General features: G+C 43.0%; 2 long non-coding RNA genes across 2 annotated transcripts in view; one reads left to right on the top strand and one right to left on the bottom strand.

Moving 5' to 3' along the window:
• Positions 1 to 9,442: 9,442 nt before the first annotated feature.
• Positions 9,443 to 21,110, top strand: part of LOC309514254 — a 39,743-nt gene continuing 28,075 nt past the window's right edge. Inside the window, exon 1 of the long non-coding RNA XR_014211835.1 lies at positions 9,443 to 9,470. This is a non-coding gene — a long non-coding RNA (uncharacterized lncRNA). The remainder of the gene's footprint in view (positions 9,471 to 21,110) is intronic.
• Positions 10,692 to 19,341, bottom strand: LOC309514251. The gene is made up of 3 exons (XR_014211830.1): positions 19,186 to 19,341; positions 13,547 to 13,712; positions 10,692 to 11,652 (listed from the first exon to the last, which is right to left on the bottom strand). It is a non-coding gene; the product is annotated as an uncharacterized lncRNA (long non-coding RNA).

Raw genomic sequence — 21,110 nt, 5'->3', positions numbered from 1 at the left:
TATGCCGGCTCCCTCGGCCAGTAAAGCGAGATGAGCGTTGCAACCCCAGAGTTGTCTGCGACTGGACCTAACGGTCAGGGGTCCCTTCACCTTTATATCTGAAACAGGTTTTGCAGGTTCTTGAATTAGTACATGAGCCCCAAACTTGTTTACTAGGGGTGGCAGTGTGATGCATATACCCCTCAAAGGAAACCGGTCCTATTTCTTATATCTTCAGCTCTGAAATAACTACTGCAAGTTGTGCCAACTTCAAACCTGTCAAAATAGCTCATCTCGACAGGATAGCAAGTAAGCAGCATGTGCAATATGTTTCTATGGGATCCCAATATTGGCACATCTCCATTCAATTTTTGCTACAAACACATTCGTTCAGAAACAAAATATGACCTGCAAAATGCATTAAAGTAATGTGAGCATCAATTCATAAAAATGGAATTAATCATAATTATTGATTCAATTGAGGGCCAGCCTGCTGTTGTGATTTGAGACCAAAACTAGCCCCCCCCATCCCTACTCTAAGCAATCAACTCCTTTTAAAATCCATATGAATATTGTTCCACATGCAGCTCTAAATGCACTGTTGACCTTGCACCCTATGCATAGAGGCAATTAGGTTCTTTTTTATTAGAAGAGCTTTGTATGGCTATAAGCAGGGGTTGGAAAGGACCTTCAGGATCGCTAATCCAGCCCTCTGCACTGAGATAGGATTCATCATAGTGCATTAATTACGGTATCCCTGTCAGATGTGCTAAAATATACACAAATAATTTCTGTTTCAGATTCCTGTTTGTGCCTTTCAGCTGGTCCTTTTTGCCATCTAACCGAAAAGGATAATTTGCTGGGACAGAATTTTAAGAGAGGAAGCCTCAGTGGGAGGTGTGGGTCAGCTGCAGAACATGTTTGATTCATTAATCAAAATCTTAGCAAGTGTCTTTATCGACAAGTGCTGCAATCAGTTGCCATGACAATAGGCAGCATCATAGCCATTTTCCAGGCAGGATAATAATAATTTTTAAAAAGCTGTGCGGGCTCTTCAACCTGGTTCAGAACGTCTTGGCATTTGAGGGAATCACATCCATTTCATGCAAACTTCCCAAACAAAAGGATGTTTCTTTTTTTCTTTCTTTTAAAAAGGATCCCCATAGTTCAATGTTATTTTATCTAGTCTCCACAAAGTATTTATTTTATTTCATAAAATGTATATGCCACATACAAAAACAAAAAAATCAAAGTTATATGAAATTATCATTTAAAACACACTTTAAAACAACCGTGTAAAACTTTGAAAAGTAATCAAAATCAACCATAAGCTAAAACCCAGATTAAAACAACACGCTATATATTCGGATAGGCTTTCCTAAGCAAATCATTTTTTTAGCAGGCACCAAAAAGTGTACAGCAAAGGTACTTTTTTGTCAATCAGCAGGGAGTTCCAAAGTCTGGGGGCTCCCACAAAAAAACAACACAAAAAAACAGTTTCTTTCAAATGCAGAACAAATATTATGTGGCACCTGTAACACTTGCCAGTTCTGCAGATCAAAGTGCTTTAGTGGGCATATATGGGGGTAAGGTGATTTTGCAGGTAAACTGGTCCCAAACTGTAATGGGTTTCATGTGACCTCCCCAGGGCACAAGCCTGAACAGTATGTATGGAGGTTCTGGGCTACCCAGACAACAAGACCCCCCCTCTCAGCCTTGCTAGTGTGGTGCAAAGGAAAGCAGAGCAATATGTTTGGCACCAGCTTGACTGCAGGAGTTGCTGGAAAGAGGCATGCAAGGTGCTATCCAACCGTTTTAGGGACTCCAATCCAGATTTGTAGGGTTTACTCCTTAGCCTTTTCTGCATCTGAAGATATCCCGCAAGGCAGTGGGGATTTAGGATAAGGTTACCAGACATCCCGTTTCCCGGGGACAGTCCCCAGATTTACAAATCAGTCCTGACAAAATCCTATCATTCCTATAGAAGCTGAAAAGTGTCCCTGGATTCATTGGAAAAAAAGTCTGGTAACCTTAATTTAGGATGAGTTATCCCTCTCCTAGATGGACTCCCTTCCCCTTACTTCCCTCTATAGCATATGCAGAAACCGCCTTCTTGACTATTGGAACCATTATTGATCTTGTCCCTTCAATCTGCCAGAGCCTGTCTTCACATGGAGGGGAAGTCCCTGACTCACTGAGGGTTTGAGACCCATCGGCTAACTTCACCTGGTCTAGCTGGCCAGCCAAAGCCATTCCTGGGGTGTGGCCACTGTCGCACGCTGACAGCTTCTAGGAGCCACAGGTGAGAGCTGGGTGCAAGGGTCAGGAAGCAATTGTGGATGAAGGAGCATGAAGTGTCCCCCACCAAAGGTCTTGCCCCTCCCCTAACACCCCAGATTTCATGGAGGAAATCCTTGGCCTTGAAGCAAATCTGCAACCACAGCAGGTCTCTGAGCAAAGGTGTTATATGCTGACAAGGTCTCACTGTCAGCAATTCAATCCCACATGCTGCTCTGGGCTGCCCTGAGGATCTGTGGGAGATGCGTGGTGGGAAAATTTACTCAGCTGACTAATATTTCCTCTTTCTTTGACATTAGAGAAAGTCTCCCGCAGCACAATCCCTTGGCATTTAACATTGCAGCCTTATTGGTACAACAAAAATTTAAAACAGAACAGAACAACAGCATTTACGGTAAATATTTCTCAAGTATGTGTAGCTAGTTAGATCTCTACCTAGAGCAGTGCAGTCTACGCCCCCCTCCCCCCATCTAAGGTAAGCCCAAAATGTGGGCCATGCAAGGGACAGAGGCAGAAGGTAACCACAAAAAACACAGATAAATTGCCAAGATCAAAGAGGGGGGAAATTGGTTTAAAATGTTAGAAAGAGTATAAATTAATTTTGGTTAAAAATCAATGGCAGTGAAGCAGGACAAATCTTGAGAAGGCAGAGCATTCCCGTGATAAAGTGCCACAGTGACAAATGGGAAGGAATCAAGATAAGTCAGGGTTTAAATGAAAAGATTAGAGCCAGCAGAGAGCATGAAGGAGAAAGAGGGATGAGAAAGAGGAGAGATTGAGAAGTAATGACGAAATGGGCCACAGACTTTGGGCATAATATCCAGTATGAATCTTGGTCAAAATTATGGAATCAGAATTTTAAATTTACAGCATGTATGGCCTTAAAAGAAAATGTAATGAAAATGATGTATAGGTGGTACTTGGCCCCAGTAAAATTGCCCAAAATGTATAGGATGAAAAATAAATTATGTTGGAAATGTAATGAAAAGGATGGAGATTTTTACCATATGTGGTGGACTTGTGATAAGGTGAATTTTTTTTGGAAATGGTCTATAATGAACTAAAAAAGATTTCCCCCAAAAAACAGAAGCGTTTTTGCTTGGGTTGATGGGAGAAGAGATTACAAAAGTAGACCAAAGAATATTTATGTATGCCACTACTGCAGCAAGAATTTTGTTAGCTCAAAGGTGGAAATTACAAGAATTACCAATGATTGAGGAGTGGCAGATGAAGATGATGGACTATGCGGAGCTAGCCAAACTGACTGTGAGGATCCAGAACCAAAGCGACCAGAAATTCCAGAGAGATTGGAGTAAATTTATTGAATATTTAAGGGATCATTGCAAAAATGTGAAGACTCTAGCAGGACTGATATTAACCCTGAACACAATATAAAAATGCTATCTGACCATGGATAAATAGAAGGATTTGATATGTATTGAAGGACAGAAACTGACAGTAGAAATGCATATGTAATTTATTAAGAAATTGGAAACCAGTTGAAGGGAGGGAGGGAAGTCACGGGCAAATGTTTCAGAATGGTTATTATAATGTTGTAATATTTTATGTTTTTAAATGAAAATAATAAAAATTATATTTTTAAAAAAGGAGAGAAAGGGGAGAGATTGGAAAATTTAAGAGAAGACAGGATAGATGGAAAGACAACTAGAGAAGAAGAAAAAACCTGGAGATGAGAAAAAGAGTTCAGCCCATGGAGTAGCTTTTATGGAAGCAAAAGCATGAAATGGCAAGACAAAGATTGTACATAAGAGTGATGTTGCCAGAGATAAAGGACCGTATTTTAGATTCTGGAGGCAGATGGTTGTCTCCCCTCGATCAAATATGGTATGATGGAAGGATGATTGCCAGTGGTGTATAAACAAGTAAACACTCATCATATGACTGTCTCTGTAGCATTTGTAGACCTGCGTAGTACTTCAAAAACTTGCAAATGTTGTTGGGTCAGAGATGAAAGGAGACAAAGAGAACAAAGCAGCAGATTCTCTGTGCATTTTTTTAATGGAACAAATTCATAACACCGTAAGAGCAGCCTGACGGTTACGATCATTGTTCCGTCTAGTCCAGCATCTTTTCACAGTGGCCAACCAGATGCCTGTGGGAAAATTGCAAGCAGGACCTGAGCAGAAGAAGAAGAAGAAGAAGAAGAGGAGGAGGAGGAGGAGGAGGAGGAGGAGGAGGAGGAGGAGGAGGAGGAGGAGGAGTTTGGATTTGATATCCCGCTTTATCACTACTCTAAGGAGCCTGGGACGCGGGTGGCGCTGTGGGTTAAACCACAGAGCCTAGGACTTGCCGATCAGAAGGTCGGCGGTTTGAATCCCCACGATGGGGTGAGCTCCCATTGCTCAGTCCCAGCTCCTGCCCACCTAGCAGTTCGAAAGCACCTCAAAGTGCAAGTAGATAAATAGGTACCACTCTGGCAGGAAGGTAAACTGTGTTTCCGTGCGCTGCTCTGGTTCACCAGAAGCGGCTTAGTCATGCTGGCCACATGACCCAGAAGCTGTATGCCGGCTCCCTCGGCCAATAAAGCGAGATGAGCGCCGCAACCCCTGAGTCGGCCACAACTGGACCAAATGGTCAGGGGTCTCTTTACCTTTAAGGAGTCTCAAAGCGGCTAACAATCTCCTTTCCATTCCTCTCCCGCAACAAACACTCTATGAGGTGAGTGAGGCTGAGAGACTTCAGAGAAGTGTGACTAGCCCAAGGTCACCCAGCAGCTGCATGTGGAGGAGCGGAGACATGAACCTGGTTCACCAGATTACGAGTCTACCGCTCTTAACCACTACACCACACCACACAAGAGCCTTCTCCCCTCCTGTTATTTCCAGGAACTAGTGTTCAGAAATGTGAAAGCTTCCCACCATGGAGACAAGAGCATAGCCATCATGGCTAGTAGCCATTGATAGCTTTCTCCTCCATGAGTTTTTCTCATCCTCTTTTGAAGCCACCCAAGTTGGCACTAAATGCACACATGATTTATTTAAAGCAGAAACGCTGCTATAGCTTCTCTGAGTCCAAAGAGAAAATTAGACAATTCTGGCTTGCAAACGTTTTAGTCATCCTGTCCAAATCTTCCTCTAATCTGTCAAGGCGCTGGACAATGCAGGGTTGCTTCTGTGCAAACTTTTGTCTCCGTGCCAAAGGGCAACTGCAGCAAATGGCAGATTGAAGGACGTAGCCCTACAATTGGAACGAATAATAGGAGATGTACAAAAAAAAGATCCCCCCTTCCTTTTCTAATCAACCTTACATGCACATATGTACAGTTTCCAATACAAAGCATAATAAGAGCTCAGAAATATTATTCAGCTTCCCCAGCAAGCTGAATGTTGGAAAACTCTGCATTTGATTTGTAATTTAATTTAATTCTACTTTTATGTGTGAATTGTTATCATTGCTCATCTTATGGGTTTTACAATTACCACACACCACTTCAGATTCCAAACTGGATGGCCAGTATGTGCACATTTTAAAGAAATTAAAAATTAAAACACAGAGCGTCAGTGCTGCAAGTTCAATGGAAGCAATATTAGTGCTTTGGTCAGACCACACCTGGAATACTGTGTCCAGTTCTGGGCACCACCATTTAAGAAGGATTTTGACAAGCTGGAATGTGTGCAGAGAAGGGCAAGCAAGATGATCAAGGGTCTGGAAACCAAGCCTTATGAGGAACGTTTGAAGGAGCTGGGTATGTTTAGCCTGGAAAAGAGGAGACTGAGAAGAGAGATGATATCCATCTTCAAATATCTCAAGGGCTGTCACATGGAAGAGGGAACAAGCTTGCTTTCTCCTGCTCCAGAGGATCGGACTCAAACCAATGGATTCAAGTAACAAGAAAGGAGATTCCAACTAAACATCAGGAAGAACTTTCTGACAGTAAGAGCTGTTTGACAGTTGGTCTCGAGGTGGTGGACTCTCATTTCATGGAGGTTGGATGGTCAGCTGTCACAGACGCTTTAGTTGAGATTCCCACATTGCAGGGGTTTGGACTAGACCCTTGGGGTCCCTTCCAACTCCACAATAAGAAGGAAAATGCACTTACCCACCTATGAATTGGCTGGTTGGAATGCAGCTAAAAACAACAGAGATATCTCTCAATAGCAGGCTTCCTCCAGGACGTGTTGTGACTGCTGTGCACGTTTGTTAAATGTTGTATTTGGATGTACCAAGTTGTTGTTTTGAAACATGAGATGGCAGCATTATGGAACATAATGGCTACCCCCAGCTTAGAGCAGGGCAGCAACTATGGTGTCCTGCTAAATTGGCCAAATTTGGAAGCACCCGTCCAGCATTTGCAAAGCTCCAATTAAAAAGTTCAGGGTTTCCTTGATTCCTTGCCCGTTGTTTTTGCTGCTGAAATTTGAGTTTGGGCACACACAACACACACCCAGCAATACATGCCCACCTGATGCAAGTCCACACCAACCTCTCGTCACTTGGCTCGTTCTGCAAGCTCTGAAAGGTTGCTGGGGTTGCAGTCTTGATGTTCCTTCCATTAGCTTTTGTGAAAGGGGCCTTTTTGAAAAGCACACCCTAAATTACCTGCAGCTACGGTGATTAAAGCTTTTAGAGACTTTGTTCCTTGTACATACAATAATGTGGGCGTGCAACTTATGGTGATTGGAGGGCCTTATAGGTGACAGTAAGAGAATATTCACTGGTTTTGCAAATCTTACTCCCAACCTGATCTGCCTATTCGCTGCTGAATGAAAGAAATAATTACTGAGAAAAACAAATAAGGATGCTTGCATTTAGTACCTGGAACCTGGGTAGTTCTAAACAATCCAGGACAAAAAAAGTAGGGGAAAGCATTTGTTGTTCAGTGTGAGCCACAAAACACTGGACGGATCCTGTTTTCAGCACTTGGGTTTATTCTACATACATAGAAATTATTGATGAGTATGCCTCAGCAGTGTGCAGCTATGAAATTTTATTTTATTTTTAAAATCCAAACTTCCATCATTATCATGTAAATAATGCAATACATTTTGAAATTTAAAAAATGATAATATATGGGTGGGTGGGTGCCAAAGGAAATAGATTTCCATATATACACATGGATATGTGCAGAGATATGTATAAAGAAAGAAGACAAGAACATATATAATAAAATTCAGTAAGAAAATAATCTAATTAACACTGATATTGAATTAACACAAAAAGTGTAAATAAATTAATTAATGAAGAGATGACAAAAATGGAGGGGCGGGGGAGTATTTATCTGATCATTGGTCTGATCATTGACTTGCTTGTTGATCCCACCTTAAAGTTGTACAATGTTCCCAGTAATATCATAAAATTTTAGAGTTGTAAGGGATCCCAAGGTCATCTAGTCCAACTTCCTGCACTGCAGGAATCACATCTGACTAATGGCCAATGTACAATTTACAAGCAATATCCATAGAAATAAAAACACAACCTGAAACCACTAAAACAATTATATAAAATATACAAAAAGCAAATCAAACATGTATGAGAATGAACCAGGACAAAAAAAAAATTACTCTTGAGGCTAAGCATTATAAATATGACATGCTACATCGTGCAAATGTGTTCATTTTGCAAATTGCAGACTTTGTCACCCAAAGAGTTCTGCCCCGCAACCTACCAATCTTTGCTTCTGGAAACTTCTTGGCACCTAAGCCTTCTAGTACATGGCCATGTTTAATGTGTGTGCATTTGTGTTGCGTGTGCGTGTTGTAGAATGTCTGTGGGATGCGTGATCAGGAGTTTGGGGGTTATTTTCCTTGGCGACATATACAGACTCTACTGAATGGCAAGTAGACATCTTCCCGTTGTTATAGCAACCAATTAGTATGCATGCCTGTTTAGGAAATATGTGGATTTGAAAATTGGAGACTGGATTTCAAATTGGCCTTCTTTCTTGGTTTTGAAATCAGTTTCTTGCTTCAGTCGCTCCACCATGATGACCAAGAGTAGCTTACTCACCACTGAGTAGGCCGGATTTTCCTGATCTCTTACATTAGATCTATTCTAGGTATCTGCATTACTTGAGGAATAAGGCTCTGAGATTCCAGTTCTCATTCATTGTCATCAGGCATCTCCCAATTCTATGGGAAAATATTCAGGGCTCCAGTCTCCCCAAGTACAGCAAAGGCAACTATAGGACAGATGGCATTCCTGGCAGTGCTGATTTTCATCCTAGGCTCAAGGCCAGATCCATTTTATATTATTTTTTTAAGGGAAGAAGCATTGGCTCTGTGGACATCCTTTTTGGGAAGGACTTGAGGGAAGTCAATTAAACAAAACAACACTTCTGAAATTGCACACGAGACAGGCAGTGGGGTGTTGACAAAACTGCCAACAGTAATGTACAGTGGTGCCTTGCAAGACGAAATTAATCCGTTCCGTGAGTCTCTTCGTCTTGCGGTTTTTTCGTCTTGCGAAGCACAGCTATTAGCGGCTTAGCGGCTATTAACGGCTTAGCGGCTTTAAGAAAAAGGAAACAAACTCGCAAGAACTCGCAAGACGTTTTGTCTTGCGAAGCAAGCCCATAGGGAAATTCGTCTTGCGGAACGACTCAAAAAACGGAAAACTCTTTCGTCTAGCGAGTTTTTTGTCTTGCGAGGCATTCGTCTTGCGGGGCACCACTGTATTAATGCCAGCCGGACCTGGAGTCTCAAGTGCAAAATAAAGGAAAGTATACGAAGCAACTATAATTAAAATGAATACGTGTGGTTAAATTTTGCAGGAACAATGCCTGACTTGAGAGCAGGCAGGAATCTCTTCTCCTGCCCATGTGGCTTTTTGTCACATCTGAATTGGCAAATGCACTATTTCAAAGCTTCTAAAGCCTTCTGCTGTCAATGAACTTGCAAGGGGTTTTGGAGGGTTATTCTTGTGGGATAACCAGCCTCATATAACCAACATGCTTAAGTCCAGTTAATGCATGAAGGGGTTCATACCATAGCTAAGTTTCCTGCCAGGCTTCCTGCCATGTCACTTCCTCTTACCTTGGGAGGAAATAGGTAATCAAGCCTAATGCTCCCTACCCCCAGTCTACCTGAGAAACTCAGCGTGTCAAGAGCTGGTTGGTCTAGCTCAGCCGTATGACTCTCACCAGCCAATAATCTAGGAACTTCTGCCATTTTGTAACAAAGCTAAGTTTTTCTGCTTGTGCACTGATGCACATTAATCTGAGCTCTGAAGATTTTGTAAGTAGCCCATTTTAAAAAAGTTACCAAATGTGAGGTCTTTTCCAATGCTGGGGGAAGCGGGGAACCTTGGAACGGCCTGTTTTAAAAGTTTAACAGCCTGTATTTCCATGCTTTACTTTGCTGCATTTTTTGTGACTTTAAATCTCTGCTGGGGTTCCCTCACCAAAAAGTACCGGTACTTGCCCCAAACTTGGGTCTTGGCCATCCAGGAATGTGTGTGTGTGTGTGTGTGTGTGTGTGTGTATTCCTGCATCAACAATTCTAGGGTACACTTAAGCTCATTCAAGGTCTGTCAAGCCTGCTTATTACCCATGCAAACCACAAATGCCTCCATTTCCCCTGTGACTGCTCATTGCCAAAGACAGTCAGTAATGAAAATGTTTTTATGATCAGTCTCTGATTCGCCCAGAGGAACCCTTGGCTACCTCCCAAGAAACCCCAAGATCCTAGAAACAGGGTTGCCACCCATGGTATTCCATCCACTGGTGAAAGACATCCATTAAAGGAACAATTAGAAAAGTAATTTTTGATTATTCATCTTCTGCTGCAGCCGCCCCATGTTATGAATTCTGCTTCGGGGGGGGGGGGAGTGGTTAACCCCTTAGATAGAATAAATACCAGGGGAGAGGGCTGAAGGGGAAAGAGGTGTTTTGGTTTTATGATTATAGGCCTAGCTGAGAACTTTAAAACATCTACGGCCTACAATATTGTCATAACAGATACAGTGGTACCTCGGGTTACAAACACCTCGGGTTACAAACACTTCGGGTTACAGACTCTGATAACCCGGAAGTAGTACCTCGGGTTAAGAACTTTGCCTCAGGATGAGAACAGAAATTGTGCGCCAGTAATGCGGCAGCAGTGGGAGGCCCCATTAGCTAAAGTGGTACCTCAGGTTAAGAACGGTTTCTTAACCTCCGGAACGAATTAAGTTCATAACAGTACCACTGTAATAAGAAGGGTTGGAATGTGTTTGCTTTGGCAGAATTTCAGAATGAATGCACACCAATATTTTGATATCTATGCTGAGGACTGATTCACACAATACTGTATATATTTGGGGTGTAAAGCTAAGATGTCTGAAACTAGGGACAGGGAAGCTGTAGTCCTGCAGATGTTACTGGACAACCACCCCCATGATTCCCAACCACTGGCCACAAGCCCCGCCACCCTTGCTTTAAGCATACATCTAAAAAAGGAAAAACGAAAGACTACATGTCAGCAGTGTACACATTTATTATACAGGTACATGAATCACAGAGCTAACATTGGCTGCAAGTGCTGTTTAGGGTACGCTCAGTGGCAAACCTGGTTTTGCTGCTGCATAATGTGTGAAACACCCTGTTTTTACTTTCATCATGGATCACAAAGTAGAGCAGGGTGATGGATGCTTTGCAGAGAAGAAGTAGTAACCTCTGACTCCGTTTCTGGCATAAGTTGTCTATGCATTGTGCTTCAAATGCTTCACATTGATTTCAGTGAAATATACACACCTATGGAATATTTATATAGCAATTATGAACAAGGATCACGGTTGCTTTTCTGCCAAGCTCCACAACGACATGGCAATAATACCGCTCAGCATTTGACTAAATGATGACTTGTATACACAGCTGAGTGCCAAAAATGGAATTATGCCTCCATTCTCAGGCTCATTTGTCAAACGTCAATACAACAATGGAGCTCCTGTTCAAGACTGAAATAGCTATAACTATTAACTTGTTAATAAGTGAAATAAACACTTAGAGTGTTGCTTTGGGGAGTGAAAATGAAAGAAAGACAGTTGTGTAGGCCGTTTGTTATAATGTAGGAATAAATGTACATAATCACTTGTGCTTGATCACTAAAATATCTCTCCATCCCATGAACACAAACATGAGTCATACACATCTCTGCAAAGCTACTGGGATCATAATGTGTACTTTTAGAAAAGCAGATCGTATTATTTACTGCATGAGATTTTGGCACCGCAAAATATATTGCTCCAATAATTCTCTTCCTTTTCCTTCCCTCTGCTGAACCCGATGGCTTATCTAACAGTAGCTATTTAGTGTGATAATGGCGTTTGACAGATTGGATACAAACACCATTGTCACACTCCACAGCTCCAGCAGGAAAGAGGCACTGAGGAGTGGGGAGACGTGCAGCTCTAGATTTCCGAAATTATAACCACAGGTACCTACAATAAAACAGAGAAAGGGAATACGTTTAAAGAGGTGAACATGATAAATTCTGTAGGCAGAAATAATTTCCATTGTGAATGCAAGCTGTTTGGCAATCTAGACGGTCAACAGTTGATAAACCAATTGACTCCAACCTATAAATGTGGTTTGGCTGGAACCAATTTAGCCATACTGAGCCCAGCCTAGTAGCTCATGGTAAATGAAGCAGAAGGAGACTCTAGAATCCTGGTCAATACAGTAGGGTGTCTGGCCCATTCACTTTCCCTAAAATATTTTTTAATGACATTTTAGTTGTAAACTAAAATAGCCACAGCTTACTCGTTAAATCACAGCTATTGCTGAAGTCAGAGTAATAGAACTTACAATGGAATAAACAACCAACCCTGCACTATAATTTCCCATTATATCAGCCTAACTATAACATATCATGCTTCAGAAACAGATAATATTCCAACTGAGCAGTAGAAAGAAAATGCTGCAGTGTGGACTGCTCCCGTCTTTCTTTTGCTTTAGATCAGGCTTCCTCAACCTCGGCCCTCCATATGTTTTTGGCCTACAACTCCCATGATCCCTGGCTAGCAGGACCAGTGGTCAGGGATGATGGGAATTGTAGTCTCAAAACACCTGGAGGGCCGAGGTTGAGGAAGCCTGCTCTAGATCTCAAGCTGATTACCCAGGATTTATCCCCCTGGTTTAGATCCCATACATGTTGCTCAGGCCCCTTAGGGCAACATCCACCCCTGCCCTCTCTCTTGCCTTTGATGGGTTGTTCTTTAATGAGAGATGTGGGCTGAACCAGCGATACTTTGAAAGCACTTTGAAGAAAATATCCTTAAATTCCCAGCTCCCAAACAGCTGTAGATTGAGTGAAGATCAAGGAGAGCACAAATCTTGCATGGGTATGAATGTCAAATACTGTTGTTGTTGCTGCTGCTGTTGTTATTGTTGTTGCTGTTGTTGTTTTAAACTACCCAAATGAGTAGATCAGGCTTTCTCCACCTTGAGTCCCCAGATGTTGTTGGACTACAACTCCCATCATCCCTAGGTAGCAGGACCAGTGGTCAGGGATGATGGGAGTTGTAGTCCAGCAACATGTAGGGACCCAAGGTTGAGAAAGGCTGTGGTAGGTAATGGGACAGATGCAGAATGCAGCCCGGAGGGCCTGTGGCTAAGCAAGATGAGCCAGGTACTTTTCCGAATTATGTGACGCAGTTTTCCAACCATATAATGTCTTCCGAAACGGAAATATTAGATGAAAATGTGCCTAAAGATGCACCAGTTTGCAAAAAAAAAAAAAAAAAAAAGCATTAGGGAAAATGGCATCTATAAATGGGTATATTTGGAGAAAGGCAGAGGAAATTTCATCACAAACTGATATAGAAGTGTAGCAAACCAAAAGAGAGAGAGAGAGAGAGAGAGAGAAATTAAAATAATCTGAAACTGACAGATATGTTCATACCTAATGGGACCTATCAGCCATTCAGGTGATGCGACTGGTGACCATGACCCAATAGGACCTTACTGGTCACAGCAACACACTATTAGCTGATTTAAAACCCTACATCGGGCACCAGCCTGATTCGAAGTCTTCCTTAGTTCAACATAGCGTGGCAGAAACGCAGTTGGCACTCAGGCCTGGATTATTTCACATGCCCTAAACTGTGGCATTGAGTTGAGTATATTGCATCGTTTGTGGCATCACACCCTGAAAACTCAGCTGGTGCAGCAAACTCCTAGGGCACCTGTTACACCTGAAGTATATAGAATTTTGGCTCCTTTATAGGGTACCCCTGCTCATTCCCTTGCCACCATTTTGGGGGATGGAGGGAAGAGGCAGGGCAAAATACTGTGCATTACCATGTTGCATACAAATAGCATCTTTCATGTTACCTGGAAGAGAACTTGCTTTTTTCTCGAAGATAAAGGAACTGCTTGCTTGTTGAACTCTTGCGTCTTAATACCAAAGTGGGTTACGATCCATAAAATCACAGATGCATTGTGGGGTTTCTCTTGACATGGCTTTGTGGAGAAGTCAAGCCTTGGTTCTTGACGCACGCTGTTGCAAATAGGAAAAGAAAAGGAAGTCGGAAGATTGGAGATAAGTATTCCAGTGTCAGAGCTCCCCCGCCCTTTCTCCTTCACCCCCACCAGAATCGTGTTTCACTCTAATTTCAAAAGCCCCTTTGAAGAGAAAGAGAGAAAGATTTAACTAACCTGATTAAAGTGGCTCCCCTCTCCCTTCAACTGTGGGTGTAAGGCTATTTTGTAAAAATGATTAGTTTTCAGAAGGAACAGGCATTTCATTTTCCTAAGTGCCCATTTTTTGTTCCTTCCCTAATGAAGGAAAACAATAAAAAGAGAGGTGTTTGTCAACCTTCGAGAAATGAAATGGAAAAGCTTGTCAAGGTGAGAAACTTGTTGGGGAAAGTGAAAGCCAATTTTTCCTTACGATACAGCAGGTTTGGCCTGCAGGATTCCATAGCGGGAAGGGAATGGCTTTTTCTGTTTTTTGTTGGAATGCTTCTGAAACAAAGATAATCGGGAACAGACACATGATTCTTTTCAATCTGGACAACCTTTGTGTTACAAACACCAGCAAGGGTTCAGCTCCAACCACACATTTTCCTCTTTGTGTAACTGGGCAGGGGGAACTTTTGCCAACTCACACCCAATATAGTACGTACTGGGGAAAAGTCAGAATCAAAGGTCTGGGGGTGAATCTGTAGTTTGAGGGTAGAGAAGAGATTCATGCAGAAGACCCTTTGGTAAATCTGCTTTAAAAAATAATGACCACATAGTTAATGACCTGGAGGGCCCCTGCCTGGGTTCAGTGGACAAATAGCCTGATCTGGTGCAAGGTGGCTTCTTCCTACGATCTGTATGTTGATAGTACTGGGTGTAACTGACTGGGACGTGGACCCACTGAACTGCATCCAAAACTGGGGCCAGACCTGATAGGGTCCAGTCACATGCCTGGTGGGATCTGATGTAACCATCAGAATGTGCACACAGCTGAGGGGAGCCAACAGAGTTGGCCCAAAGCATTGTGTTGCCTGAGAAGGACAAGATGGCACCCTCATTCCATTTATGGAACCAGAATCGACTGGCTGTGGAATATTACTTCAACTCTGGGGATGGGGTAACTGAGGGCTAACTTAAGAGGGCACAGGGTAGGCCGCATGAGCGTCAACATCTCTCTGCTGCTCCCCCACACCTTCAACATCTGCCACCTGAGGCAGCCTCCTCACTCCTGCCGAACAGTAGGGCTGGCCCTAACCATTCTGCTGCTTCCCCTTGCCACTATCTACCTCATATCAGACATTTTTTCTCTCTTCTTGTAAGTACTGGAACCAGGCTGAGAGTAATGTGCTTGCTGCAAAGGAAGAGAAGGGAGAGGGAACAATAAGTGTGGCTGTCTCCATCATGGCTAGTTTTAGCCGCAATGTTGACTTCCCCAGCTTGCTGTGTGAACAACCACACCATTTATGTAAGTCACAGAAAGGCCATTGCAGATGCAACATGGAGCAATGTCTGCTGAGGAGGCAGCAGATCAGGCCTCAAGGGAGCGTGACACATCCATCGCTACCACTGCGGCAGCAGGCAATGCATTCCTTGCAGGCTGGATCTGCTGCCCCTGTGGTTCCTGCCACGCAAGGCAGTCGCCTCAGCTTGCCTCATGGGTGGGCAAGCCCTGGCTCTGCCTCCATAGCTGGAGGTAGTTGGATATCTGTTGTTGCTTGTGGTTTCCCACAGACATCTGGTTGGCTGGCCACTGTCAGAACAGGGCTCTGGACTAGATGGGCCATTGGCCTGATCCAGTAGGCTCTTAAGAGGAAGAGCTTCCCTCTGGCCTTGTTCTCTGCTGCTCAGAGTTGCAGTCTAGAGAGCCTGGCCTTGCATTGTCTTTCTGCTAAGCTTTCTGTCTGCACAGTCATCTAAAATGTGCACCCAACCACAAACCTTCTACTTCATTAAGGGACTATTGTTATCATGCAAATCAGTGCTTTTAAAACTATGAAGTGGTGGGTTAGCAATTCCCCAGCCCCAATGTGCCAGGGACAGGTACCATATGTGGCCCTTGAAGCATCCCACCCAACCTGGGTTATGATGGAATCACCACAGTCCAGCAGCCAATGGCTCATGGAGAGGCACCTGTCTGTGAACCACCACTTTGAGTAGCACTGATGTAAATCATGGTTCACCTTATGAAAGAACAATTATTGTTGTAATGGCTTAAAAAACCAAACAAAAAAGAGGCATTGTGCAGAATATATTAAAATACACGCCCAGCCCAATGGGCTTGCAACCTAATTTAGACAGAAGTAAAATTAAAAAGAAAAATTAAAAACTAAGAATTGGAAGAGAAGGCATATTATCTCACAGGAAATAGAACCATGGAATTGGAAGGGACACCAAGAGTCATCTAGCTCAACCCCCACAATGCAAGAATCGAAACATGCAGCCCCCCATCCAACTTGATGGGACCCTGCTTAGCTTTGCAAATGTGTGAGCAGTTTTACTGCTGAACCACTAACAGTGCGCCTTATACAGAGCCAGTGGCTCTCCTGGGTTTTAGGGAGGGTTCTCTCCCAGCCCTAAATGTCGGGGATCAAATTTGGGAAGCAAAGCATATGCTTCACCACTGAGCTACAGCTCTGCCCTTTACACACACACACACACACACACACACACACAAGCTGAAATAAATTAGTCTTGAGGCATTTTTTTTTAAGTGGAAGATAAGCGGTTTGATGAATATCAGTGAGTATAAAGAGTTCCACAGAAAAGGATAAAGGATAGGAAAAGGTCAAGGGCATGGAACAGAAGAAAAGGTTTAACTAGCTTTAACTAGCGACAATGAACCAGAGGAATGCACAGGCAGAGGAGGCAATTATAGTGGGGCCAGAGATGAGAGATAAACTGGAGAATAAATACAGCTGAACGGGAAGGACAATATAAAACCTGACATCCTAAAAGGAAAAGGTAAATAATGAAGTGGGATCAAAATTAGAGCAACATGACTGAATTTAGACATGTGCCTCTCCTCCAGATGTGGAAGGCAACCCACAGCAGAGACACACTAGATTTCATGTTAAATCCCCATAGGATAGCGAGGCTTTCTGGGTATCTGGTGTGGCCTGAAACTTACTCCAGAATCCCCATCAAGTGATGGGGGGTTCTGCAGAAGTGATTCTTTAACAGCCAAATCTAAGCGAAAATATATTTTTCCAGAGATTTTCCTAAGGCCTCATCTGCACCATACATTTAAAGCAGTATCATACCACTTTAAACAGTCCCGCCTTCCCCCAAAGAATCCTGGGAACTGGGTGATTTGGTTGTTAGGAGGCCCGTATTCCATGAACAGAGCTACAATTCTCAAGAGTGCTTTAACAAGCAATCTCCTCTGGGAACTCTGATGAGGCCTGAGAAATAAATGATTGCAAACCATTGCAAAGAGGCCATTCAGCATTTTCACAGGAAAGCACTGTTGTCAAGTGAGCTAGAGTAGAGCTCCAGTTTGCACCAGTAAACAACACTCACACTGGGAAAACACAGTCCTTGTAAATCTGGTAAAAGTGGGAGGTATGAAAGAGTGAGTTATCTTGAGGGCCAAACTAAACGTTCGCTTAAATGCACAGGATGCATTTCATTTTATTTCTTTATTTAATGCATTTATACCCTGCTTTTCACTGTGAAAATTCCTTGGTAGCACTAAGAAAGCTGTTTTGCCAGTGAAAATATTTTTGCTTGTGCAATGGAACGTTCCCCCACTCTCCTCCAGGCACCCTAAATCTGTTCTAGAGTTTCCCTCAACCCTCTGGAGTAGACCTGGGTAGAGTTCAGGTCATGCACAGAGGCAGAAGAGGAATTAAAGTCCCACCGTGGAAGTGGAAATCCTTGCTTGGTGACGGGATACATTAACAGGATACTGTACTATGGGAAGAATTCAATGCAGTGCTAAGGAGATTGCTCTATCGGTGCAAGAATTTCTGCTTGCCTGATAGAATTAGCTCACCTTTCCTCCAGACGCATGTGATTCTAGGATTCTCCCCCAACCCAAATTGGAGGGATACAGAGAGAAGGGTGGGATGGGGGGAGCCCAATTGCACTAGCAGAAATCCTTGCACAGGCTTCTGCTACTGGGACTGATTAGCTGAGTCTGACCCTAAATGTCTCAAAGTACTTTGTATGGGTAGATGATGGTGGTGGTGGTGGTGGTGATGATGATGATTCTTACGGAGAAGTCAGTGAGCGAGGATTGGTAGCTTGCATTCCCACCCACCACCCACCTTGACTGGATTGCCCCCACTCCTTGTCCATACAGATAGGAAGGAGCCTTAGAAAAAGCCCCATTAGCACCAACGGATACTCCTTTCCAAAGTTCCTAGTCAAGTTGTGTGTGAGAGAGAACTAATCTCCAGTCCACTCATGGTAGAGTGAAGAGATAAGTCTCCACTCACACATGTAAGAATCACCCCTCTGCACCTATAAGCAATTGAAGATGAATGAGCAAAATTTGGCAAACATCTAGTTTGAGAGGTGAGAAAATAAAATGGACCAGCAATGTGGCAAGCCTAGTTGGGAGGGGGGGGGGTGAGGGAGAGCTCAACTTCCACCCTCCCCACAGCGTTATCAAGGACTCATCATAGTATAGCAATTACTCAGAGGGAAACAGAAAATGAACAGCAGAGAAATATTGGTTCCTAGGGTTTGTCATTCTTTCCAAACCTCATGGTTATTAGACGTGGAGGTGACAAGACGGCTGCTTGCTAGCAGAAGGGAGGAGAGGGCTGCTGAGGCCTGCTGGTAGCCCCATGGCAACGAATGCCCCCTACGTTCCCCTGGCATCCCCTTGGGTGGATTTCATGGCTGAAGGATGGCGTGGGAGCGACGTGAAAGCAATTGCTGAAAACCGGCAAAGGAAAATATCAGCGAGGAACAATTGCGTAGCTGACTGCGCTCCACGCAGGAGAAAGGATTTGAAGAAAGCTGTTGTCGTTTATATAAATCTAATATACTCCCTGATAAAAACCCAATCGTGCTTATTATTAGCATCATTATTTTGTCAATTTTCAACTAGCTTTTGTCCTCAGGGCTCACTGGAGCTAATAGCAGGAATGCTTCCTCTCCAAAAACTGCACATTCAGAGTTAGTTAAAATATTAAAATTTGGCAGCCAGCTTGGTGGGGTGGGGGAGTCGCTGCAAACTCACAAAGCGCCCTGCTTCTCGTCTGTCTGCTGAGAAAACAGCAACTTGCGGTTTTGCATCTTGCGGGTGAAGAGCTGTGATTCTGGGTAACAGCTCTGATGTTAACATGGCCCATGCAAGTGGGCCACTGACATGAGCTGTCTTTCTTCCTCAAAGTCAGCATAATCACACTATTTATGGGAGGAAAGCTTTGAAAAGTATTTGAGGATATGATCGCGGTTGCCGCTAATGGCGCGTACCTCTCGGTACCAATTATCTACCCATCAGTTTGAACCCCTCATTCCTTTTTAATGAAACACGCGAAAGTGATTTCGCTTACCGTCCTGTGGGATTGCAGCATGATCTTATTTTTGTCTTGTGCTTTAAAGCTCCTTTGCTTTTGCTTTTCTCTCAAGTGCTGAACGCTGTTGTTCTGTCTATACGGTTTACTAGAAGAGGCATTCAGAGCATCTGTTCCCCAAACTGGCTCCCCCTTGGCCTTTATGGGATCCGGAGTTTTTAAGTAAACAACCCAGCCTGATAAGTCACATTAAAATATTGATCCATGTGGGACGGCTTTCGCTCCTCTGCATGGCCGAGGGTGGTTTGCTTGGATGTAGTAAGCCAGGGGGGCGGGAAGGGGGGTAACTATAAGTTATTTATCCTCTTTGCTTGGGACAGAGTTGTAGAATCGGAATCGGGGGCTAAGAGAAGGGAATTGTTAGATTATGCCAGACCTACTGAAAAAAGGTTAGAGTATTCTGAAGGTTAGAGTATTTGGAATTCTCTTTCTGTGTTGGTTGTTTGATAATTGTTTGTAAACTTCAAAACCTGAAAAAACCCCTAAATAAAATACAGTAAGGGAAAAAGAAAGAAAAAAGGTTAGAGTATCTCAATGCAACCACATACAGTGGTACCTCAGGTTAAGTACTTAATTCGTTCCGGAGGTCCATACTTAACCTGAAACTGTTCTTAACCTGAAGCACCACTTTAGCTAATGGGGCCTCCCGCTGCTGTCGCACTGCCAGAGCACGATTTCTGTTCTTATCCTGAAGCAAAGTTCTTAACCTGAAGCACTATTTCTGGGTTAGCGGAGTGTGTAACCTGAAGCATATGTAACCCGAGGTACCACTGTACAAAGCAGAGATAATCCCAGAGGCCTTGTTCTGTAACACAGCAGATAAAACAGTAAAACTGTTTTCTGCACCACACCAGATAGACTGCAGTTAGGGGCAAATATGACTAAAAACTCCTCCATATTAAAAAACCCCCTCTCCATATAGTAAGCAAGCACATAGGGGAAAGAGTTATTGTAAATAACTAATTTACTAAATGTGCTTGGAGTGATATCTACAGTGAGCTTCCATTTGAGCCTTCACTTACAGTCTGGAATGATAGTATCAAGAAACAAGTCTTTTCTATACCAAGGGCTGTTTGTGAAGACCAGGCTCAAATTCCACTGAAATCCATGGATATTAGTCACAACCATATCCCCGTTTCATGGTAGGAATGGGATGTGCAGCCCAAACTTAGGCTCCTTTACTTGAGAACACACCCTGCTGAGTCAAATGGGACTTCCTTCAAATGGGATATAGCTCTGCAGCCAGTGGCTGGCATTAAAATAGTGCCAGGGTCAATTCTAGCTCTACACAGAGTAGTGGTCAAGACTGACTAGGGTTTATGAATTTCAATGTTATTTGAGTTCTTTGTTACTCAGAAAATATAACACACTAGCAAACCCAGAGACCTACAGATGAAGGGCAGTATACAAATTTAATAAATAATAATTTCATTACTGTGAAGTTCATCTAAACAAGCAGGCTTTGGGGAACTGACTGCTTTTGATGAAAGGGCTGCTGCCGTGCTGTTTTTATTGTAATTATCTGTATGTTTTAAGCAGATTTTATATATGTATATAGTTTTAATTCTATTAATGTTTAAGTGTTTTTAATTATTGTTTTTTTCTATGTTTTCAGCATTCATAGAGCGGCTTATTATTGGTTTCCTGACAATTGTGTTATTTGCAAATAGATTATTTTCCCCCTGGAAGGAAATAACACAGAGATGAGTGCTAAGCTTGCTGTCTAGTCTTCCAGAAGTGGCCTTTATGTTCCATGAAAGCACACATACAATGCAGAAATTAACAGATAGGGAAACAACAGGAAAGTGGAATAATCTGTCGTGTGAATGCAGCCTAACAGAGTTATCCAGCCAAATAGATTTGAAACAGCTGAGGAACTGAGAGCAAAGAACAAAAATAGCAGA

The sequence above is a fragment of the Podarcis vaucheri genome (assembly GCF_965113315.1).
Source record: "Podarcis vaucheri genome assembly, chromosome: 11".
NCBI classification, from domain to species: Eukaryota; Metazoa; Chordata; class Lepidosauria; order Squamata; family Lacertidae; genus Podarcis; species Podarcis vaucheri.
The sequence above is the reverse complement of the archived record's forward strand: the minus strand, read 5'-3'. Positions and strand labels throughout refer to the sequence as shown.